The sequence below is a fragment of the Varanus komodoensis genome, unplaced genomic scaffold (assembly GCF_004798865.1).
Source record: "Varanus komodoensis strain SLA01 unplaced genomic scaffold, ASM479886v1 scaffold71, whole genome shotgun sequence".
Taxonomy (NCBI): Eukaryota; Metazoa; Chordata; class Lepidosauria; order Squamata; family Varanidae; genus Varanus; species Varanus komodoensis.
In genome coordinates, this window is record NW_025336360.1 from 113,819 (window position 1) to 122,939 (window position 9,121).

Here is a 9,121-nt window from a genome sequence, read left to right on the forward strand (position 1 = left end):
CGCAGCGCAGCGCCCCGCCGGGGCCGCGGGAGCGTGGCTGGCCGCCGTCGCGCTTTGTGGACGGGGACGGGGCGCCGCGGCGGCGCGGGGTGCCCGGCCGAGGCCGGGCTGCGAGGAGGCGCATGGCCAGGGCACGCAGGAAGGGGCCGGCTGCCCGCGCCCGCCGCGGCCTCGCCCGTGACAGCCGGCAGCCTCCCAGCCAGGCCGAGTGGCCGGCGCAGGCTCCGCGCGGCGGGCTGGGGCCCCGCTCAGCCCACCCGGAGGGGTGCCTGGGATCACCTCCTCCGCGGACGTGGGGCGAGTGGCCTGCCCCACTGACCAGTGGGGCTGATACACGCACAGCCTCGCCCCATGGCCACGGTCAGCTACGCCAGTCGCCCTTGGGGACCAATGCAGTGCTGTGCTGTCCGTGGGGCTCCAGGGGACACTGCCCCGGTATGCGCTCTCTCCCTCACTGCTGCTTGCCAAGGACCAGGGAGGCATCACCCAGTGTGGGATGGGCGCCTCCAGAACGTGCCAAGGAGCCCCCTTGGGGTTGGCCAGGAGGGAGCTGCTGCTTCTCGGACCGGGCTTCCTGCTGAGGGGTTGGCAGCCGATGGGAAGGTGGCCCTTTCCACTTGGCCCTCCCTTGCAGGGATATGCTGGCCGTAGCTCAGCAGGAGATGGTCGTGTGTAGGGATGACGCTCATCAAGGGCTGAGGGAGTCACAGCCTTTGTTCTGCAATTGTGGGCACAGCCCTGTCAGGACCTCCGTCTGGCCTTGCGGTGAGGAGGCACCAACCACCCGCTTTGGCTTGGCCTGCCGACGGAGCGCCTCTCTCCCGGGGAGCCCATCGTGTGACCAGAAATCTTAGCACGGCACATGGGGTTCTGCAGGATTTTGCATATTTGTGGAGCTCCTGAGGACTGGGCAGAAACGAGAGAGGAACCCTGTCAGCAATGTGGGCCAGCCAGCCCAGAGTCCATCGAGCCCCGTTGTTCACGGCTTTGGGCTGCTCAGCCATGGCCGCTGCCTTTTCCGGAAGGCCAGCCATGCCGGCTGAAGGACCCATGGCTGGTTGTGTTGCACCAACAGGTCTACTTTAACATGGTGCCTCCTGCCTGGAGGAGGAGATGTCTAAGCATCTGTCCCGTGCCGAAAAGCCCCACCTTCCTAGGTTGCTCTTCACCCTGGAGTTGGTGTGTCTCTGAGTGTGTGTACATGTGGAGGGACTTTGCAAGAACTGAGAATCGAAGGACGTGGATTCCCAGTAAGGCAGAAAAGGGCCGAGTGCAGACAGTCATGCCGTACCGTTCACAAAATGTTTCATCCACATCGATTGTGGTGCTTCGACTTCCGGCCCAGTTCAGGAGAAATGTGAACCGCTTCTTCCTCAGGGGATTCCCTTTCGGGGTGTTTGGCGAGGCGAATTCAGTGCCGGGCATTGGCGTGGAGAGACTTGTACAGGGGAAAGTGGGCATGTGAGAATACAGGGAAGCAAAGGGAGGGCTGTGTCTGCGTGTACATGCTGCCCTCTTGCTCTGGAGATTTTCCAAAATGGCGGAGCACCACGCGATGGTCTAGGAGGACAGGGCCACTGCAGTAGGCGCCATTTCTTTAGGAGCTTGGCCACAGACGGAGATTTCTTTCTGTGCCTTCCCGTTCCGGCCTTCTATTTTTCCAGGGAGTAGCCCGATATCCCCCAAGCAGCCGAACCCCAATTTTTAGCACTGATACCCACATGAGCCTTGGGGCATTTCATCCATGGCACATCCTCCAGTGTTTTGATTCTTTCCTAAAAGCCATGGGGTGTCTTCCAAATTCTTTCCAATCAGGAAGGGTTGATGTTGCACAATAAACAAAGATTTGAATATCATCAGCTATTTTGTGTTGGGATTTGCTATCCAATTGATATTTTGTACAGCTGCATTCGAGAGCTCTTGTGCGAGATGCTTTGACTGCATCCGATAACTGGCATGCAATTAATGCAGTAATTGGCAGTGTCTGATCGCTGATGTTCGCTTTTTGATAGTGCACGATACTGAGCATCCGTTGGGTTTGGTCGTGGGCAGGGTTTGGTAAGAATATCAGAAAGGTCTGCCAAGCTTGCTCTCTGTTGTGACTGGTCAGATAACTCTTAAAAGTCTGCAAGCTGAATGGAAGTTAGGATTGCTGATAACGACGAATATTTTTAGGGTAGCGAAACAAAAAGGGATTATCAGGAGCTCCGGAAGGATCTCTCCAAACTGGGAGAGATGCCGAAATGGACATCTAAGTGGAGAATGAAGATGGTGATCCCAACTTCACAAACACACAGAGGGGGCCTGAGGGGGCCCTTGGTGGGTCAGGGTGGCAATGTTGACCAAGTGGTGGCAGCGTGACGAAAATGCCCGCTTCATGTGCAGATGCTGCGTAAAAGGTGAATTCCATATTAGGCATAATTAGGAAAGGAACTGCAGATAACGCTGCTCGTATCATGCCCCGTACACAAATCTGTGGTGCAGCTTCAGCTGGACAATGTCCAGTTGTTACCCAATTTATACATTTGATACAACTGCATTTGAGAGCTCTTTGTGTGAAATGCTTTGACTACAACCAATGTAATTAAGGCAATAATTGCCTGAAGAAGACTATCACAACTCTGGAAAAGTGGCCTTGAAAAGGCTGTCACAAGTCTGGCGGCAGTGCAGAAAAGGACAACCCAAAATGTTCAAGCAGCAGGAAAGGTTACGAAGTTTTGCGGTGTGTTTGCTTGGGAAAAAAGTGAACGGGGGAGATAGGACAGGCATGGATAAAGGGATGCAGTGTGGGGAAAATGCGTAAGGAGATGTTTTTCTTCCGCTTTCATAATCCTTGGAGGTGGGGCCATCCCATGGCGTTGAATGGGGAGAAATTCAGGATGGACAAAAGGAAGAACATTTGCACCTACCTCATCAGAGATGGAATTTGCTGCCATCGGGTGTAGCGATGGCTACCAACTCAGGTGAGGGTGTGTGAGAGGAAGCTGCTTTGTGGGTGGGAAGTTATCCAATTTCCTCAGCTCGGCTGCCTGGACTTTGTCCCACTGTCTCTCTCTCCTAAGTCCACCTAACATCGCGCATTTGCCTGGGTGTCTAGTAGGAAGTGAGTTCAAGTGAAGTTTTGCGTCTGCACATGTGACCTACCGGCTTTGCACTCTTTGCACAACAAATTGGAGAATCTGTGTATTTTTCCCCAGAAATGGTGTACTTTGCATACTCTGCAGAAATAATTTGCCAGCGTTCCCAAGTGTTGGTGGGCTTGATCTCTGCATGGTTTGCTTCCTGGCCAGAGCTGGGTGTGGGCAGGAAGTCCCATAAGTGCAAGAAGGCTGAATTCTGACTTGATCTTTGCCTCTCTAATTTGGGTGGCCTTAAAAGGAGAGTAAACAAGTCAATGGTGGATATTAGTACTACTACTTAGACCAAGAAGGCTCTTGATGGATACTAGACTTGATATAGTTTCTGTGGAAAATAGCTGGAAGGATGCTGTTGTGTTTTTGGCCTGTTATGGGATCCCCACTGGTAGCCAGTTGGCCTCTGTGGAAATTGACACTAGATGTGGAAGGTCTTTGGTATGATCCTGCAAACTCTTCTTGTGCTCTTCTGTGAAGCTGATCAGCCACCCAAAAGGCAGCTTGGTTGCTTCTTTGTGTACATCATTTCATGAATCTTCCCTTTTCCCTCTGTATGCAGAGGTTGTTAATCCAATAAACCCCCAGTGAAGTGTTTTAGGTTAGTTCCATAAAGCCCTCAGCAGAAAGCACTTTTGACTTAAACCTGTTTCTCTTGGAATTTTATAGCTGAGTCTTGTGTTTAATAATTTGCACTTGGTTCTAGATGGTCCCATCTTGTTTGGGCCAACAGACATTTCCAGGCTCTTTCCAGGAAAAAAAAAGTCACCCCCACCCCAAACTAGAGGTTCCCAGAATGTGAATAGCTGCTGCACAACAGTTTTTGTCCAGACCGAGCCAGCTGCTCCATCAGTGGATAAAAAGTGAAAGGAACTGGGTTCTAGTTCTGCTTTTACTTTACATTCTGCGGTTTGCCTGGAAAAGAATCCATGTGCAGGACCCTGTGGCTGGTGGGTCTGGGAGAACCCCCTCCCCATTAAAGCTTTCTGTATGCTTTGCGATCCGCAAAGGAAAACAACTGCAGAAGTCCAGCTGGTGGCTTGTGTCACCGATGCTTTCCATGATAATGTTTTTGCAGAGCCGAGCATAATCATCGCTGGAACAGATGGGGAGGGAACTGGATGGGGAAGGATTGTGGGAGATCTCCCATGGCTGGCATACATAGTAAAATGGTAACATCAAAGGAAGATGAAAACATTTCCAGTGTGTGACAGACCCTGGATAGTTTGTTATAAGAGGGAGCCAAAGCTGTTTTCTTTCTTTTCCAAACAACAACAAAACAGCAAACCACAGTGAAAACATCGAAGGCGAACGTTTGCAGACCTGCAGATCCCGGCTGTAAAGACAGAGCCCTTTAATGGCAGGGATGGAAGGGGCTTTTTCACCGCAGAAGGGGGCAGAATCCCCTTTGCATCTGGGCCTGGGCCTGTTCCTTTTGCAGGAGGCAGATGAAGGGGAGCTCTGCCCCTGCCTTTTACTTCTCCTTTCATGTTCCTTAGAGTTGTGCAAAAGTTTCTCTTTTGTGGGTGGTGACTGGAAGGAGGTTGTCTTCTGAGCTGCAGGAGCTGTGACTGGGGATGGCAATTCATGCAGCTGTTTACACGGTCTGTTTATGAAGAATGGGAGGGCAGGTCCCTGCCCCCAGGAACTTACAGTCCAGAAAGAGGCATGAGGAAGGAGATGGAAAAATAGGAGGAGGAGGAGGAGGAGGAGGAGGGGTGAGAGTTGCAGGCAACCCCAGGAAGAAAAGGAACATCCCATTCGCCCAGTGTCCACCCCCGCAAGAAGGCTCCTTCGTGGTTTCCTTCCACCAGGAGCCCCAGTTTACTTTTGGACTTGGGCTGGGGGAAGACCCTGCTAGCTATTTAGGAGTAGTCCCACTGTAGGGACATGGAACCAAGCAAGCAGGGCGGTGATGGCCTTTCATACCCCGCAGTGTGCGGTGCGAAAGATCCCAAGAGCGGCATCCTGTGTGCATTCGCTGGCGGCGTGTCCCCTCGTCTTCTGGATGGCAGCCCGGATGAGTCCTGCCTCAGCCCAGTCTAATGCCAGCCGAAGGCCCCGTCTTGCAGCCGATCTCCGCAGTGACCTTTCCCGGCATGCCATCAGACAAGCTCCATCCCCAACAGTGACAAGTTTTATAAGGCAAAGCAGACAGATCTGGGGCTGAAGAACCAGGAGAAAACAAGGCATGTTGACGTCTTTCTCCCAAATATTAAAAGCATGTCAGAAAGAAGAGGGAAAATTATCATTTTTATATCCACCGAGAGTAGGGGAAAGACAGATCTAGGCTAAGATGTAGCGCAATGTTCCGAGCTTAAGTCTTATGAGCGGGAGAGAAATTGGTGAATTCCTTTTCTGAGAGGCTTCAGAAGAAGGCTGAAAAGGTATTTTTAATCTGGTCCCCTCCAGCAGGGTTGGGCCACATGCCCCTCATCTCCAGCCAGCCAGCAGAGGTTTCTGTAGTCCAACAGCATTGGAGCCAAGCTGAAGAAAAGTGCTTTTAGGATACCAGGAGTCCTGGTACGTACACACACACACACAAATCTACAAAACACACACACAAACAAAAACATTATTGACCTTGAAGCAGATTGGCAAACAAACACACTAAAAGCCATAATTCAGTGCACAAATTCCCCAGCTGCTTCTCTCAACAATTATAGAAAATATTTGTTTAACATTTAAATTTGGCTTTTGATTTTTTAAAAATGTACTCAATTTACTTTTTACAATAATCACCTAGTTTTTAAAGGATGGAATCTGTGCTTCAAACAAACAGGGTGTCTCAAATCCACAATTATTCAGATAGTTCAACAAAGAAGCTATGGTGCACAGCTAAAAGCTGCTTTTCTAGGAAAGGAAGGAACGAGTGGGTGAATGGATTTATCTTTTGTAGTTCAGGGTGCAATTCCAACCCTTGCTCCTGCATTCTGCAGTGGGCCATGTATAGTGTATTATTTCCCTTTTTATTTTCGCAGTGTTTTAAGATCGGATGGTTTTAATTGGGGTTTTATTGTCCGTTGAATTTTTAGGATGCTGTGCTTTATTTTACAATTTGTATTGTTAAACCATCCTGAGACTTCGGTAAGCGACAGTATAGAAAAGTTTCAAATACATAAATAAAACAACGGAACTGTCGAGGGTTTGATACTGGGGTGGAGGAAGGCAGGGTGTGATAAGTTTTTACCAGAACCAGGAGCCAGCTTTTGGCTGCAGGGGATGCCATCCCGGATCTCCTCCTCGGCTCCCCAAAGGTACCTCATCTTCACACTGTCTGATTGCAAACGCAAGTGGTGCCTGCAGGAGGACATAAAGCCAAAATAAGGCCAGTGTGAAAAAAAGGAGGACCGCTGTGGCGCAGTGGTGAAGGCCGCGGGACTGGGACTCAGGCGAGCCGGGCTCTAGCCGCCGCTCAGCCATGGAGCCCGCTGGGTGGCTTTGGGCCAGTCACAGACTCTCAGCCCAGCCTACCCGACAGGGTTGTTCTTGTGGGGAGAAGATGGAGGAGGAGAATGATGTAAGCTGCCTTGAGCCCTTTTAGGAAAAAGGCAGGATATAAATCGAAAAATAAATAGATAAATAAAAATAAAGATATTCCCAACATTAATGGTGGGCTCTACCATGGAAGAATGGTTGGAAAACATATTTCACGAAAGGGGATTTGAACCCATGTCCCAGTTACTTTAAGCAAGGGCTTGGGGACTATTGCTAGCTGCCGTGCGGTCACAGTGCTTTTTCTGCTCCAGCAGGAGATGGACTGGGTAACCTTCAGGGGCTTCCCAGGCGCCACGAATCAATGCAAACCACGGAGGATCCATGGAGCCAACTGGGTGACTTTGGGCCAGTCACTCACTCTCAGCCCATCCTACCTCACAGGGTTGTTGTTGTGCGGATAAGTGTGGAGAAAGCCAGTGTGGTGGAGTGGTGAAGAGCGTGGGACTGGGACTCAGGTGATCTGGGCTCTAACCCCCGCTCAGCCATGGAGCCCGCTGGGTGGCTTTGGGCCAGTCACAGACTCTCAGCCCAGCCTACCTCACAGGGCTGTTGTGGTGGCAAGATTGAGAGCAAGAAGGGCAGAATGCTGTAAGCAGCTTTGAGTCCTTTGTAAGAAAAAGGATGGAGTATAAATGTAATAAACAAACTAATAAATAAACAAGGGGGTATTCATATGCTGATGGGCATTCTCTGTGGCTTAAACATGTTAAAAATCCAATGAAATATGGCACAGCTTCCCCCTCCTGTTCATCATGCCCCCCACATCCAATATTCAGGGTGGCTTTGCTTCTAAAAGTGGGGGCTGTGTTTGCATGCTGTAACCCAGGACTCTCATCAGTTTAGCTTTCATGAATTTGATCGTTTCGTAGCGCCTTCTAAGAGAGGAAGGGGGCAATCCTACGGCTCCTTAGGATCACAGGGTGGGGAAATAGGATTCTTTGGAGTCCCACTCACACCTCTGGCGGCTGGCAAGGAGAGGACTGCTTCTGTTGGGCGTCAGCCTGGAGAGGCGGAAAGGGGCGTGCAGTGGGTGGGAAGGGAAAGCTGTCGCAGGGGCTTCCGCCAACTCCCAGCCCCACCCCAGGCCTCTTCCCTCCCCAGCAGCCAGGTGGCCAGGAAGGGCTGTCCTGGCTGAGGTGCCACCGCTCTGCTTGGCTCCACACACTTCGTGTCTTTGTGGTCAGAGGCTGATGTGCCTTGAGCGCGGGAAGGGGTGCGTTGCACCTTGGGTGGGGGCCCCGACGTGGTACATTGAGAAATGACCCACTCCTCTTGCAGCAATTCAGATTCAGTCTGTTTCGATTCTGTAATGAACCCGAGTCTGGTGCTCAGATATCGTGCATTTGTGACTACCAGCGGAAGTCCAAAAACAGTGATAACTGGTTTTTCGCTTGCTTGGAATTAAATTATATTTCAGGCCAGTAGAGGACAATCAGGTGCAGGTGGGGTTGTGTTGCTGGACTTGTAATTTTAATGTTTAAATGTACAAACAAATATAGAGAGTGCATGTTTGAATGTTTATAACATTTTGATTGTGAACGGCAATAAGTTTTTAATTTCTGGGCCTGATTGGATAAAACATGCAAGGATAGATGCCCTTTTTGAGGGAATTCACTCTGTCAATTTTCTGTTTTGCCTTGGGATGGAAAAGCAACTTTGTCCTTTGTGGGTAATGGACTTATTCCCATTGTTCTGAAAATTACAGTGATTCTAGAGGTGTCCCTAAGGAAAGAACCTGCAGACTTTTAGAAAGAGAGATACAGAAGCTCATGTGGAAGGAGAGCTTTCCAATTTGGGGGTGGGGGATGGGTAGGAAAATAATTTGGACAATGCACAGGAAAGTTGGAGGCATCTAAGTGGTGCTAAGCGAGCAACCTGCCAGGTTTTGGAAGGCTGGGTGCAAAAGTCATTCCAGTCCCTGACAAAATGTGACAAAGGATTAGGAGCTGGATGTGTTGGCCGCTTGCCTCCGCCGCCCCCCCCCCCCCCACATCTATTGCAGCATTTTGAGAATTGAAGCCTGATTGACACAAGCAAGTGAAAACAATGCCACTTCCTAATTATTTGCAGAGTCAGGGTATCTTGAGTGTCAAGGGTGTATCTGAAAGAAAATTGCTGATAAAGTGACCTTCTGGGCTGGGACTGAGTTAGAAATACAGAAACAGAGTGAGTCAGAAGGGATCTTCTGGGCCATCTAGTCTGACCCCCAGCTCCAGCCGGCTCCGCTCATGACATGCCCACCATGGGCATGTCCAGCCTATCCTTGAACACCTCACCGATGGGGCCTCAACGACCTCTCGTGGAAGCCCATTCCACACCCTCGGGGTCCCGACTGTCAGGAAGTGCTTCCTGGCATCCAAATGGAACCTTGGCTCCCTGAGCTTTGCTCTGTTGGAGCGCGTCCTGCCTTCCTCTGCAGGGGAGAACAGGCCTCTACCCACCTCCGTGTGACACCCCCTCACATACCTGTATGTCGCCAACAGATCCCCTCA

At 50.7% G+C, this 9,121-nt stretch overlaps 1 protein-coding gene across 1 annotated transcript in view; it reads left to right on the forward strand.

Annotated features, from left to right (window-relative positions):
• Positions 1-9,121, forward strand: part of EPHB2 (EPH receptor B2) — a 109,193-nt gene that overhangs the window by 378 nt on the left and 99,694 nt on the right. The window lies entirely within an intron of this gene.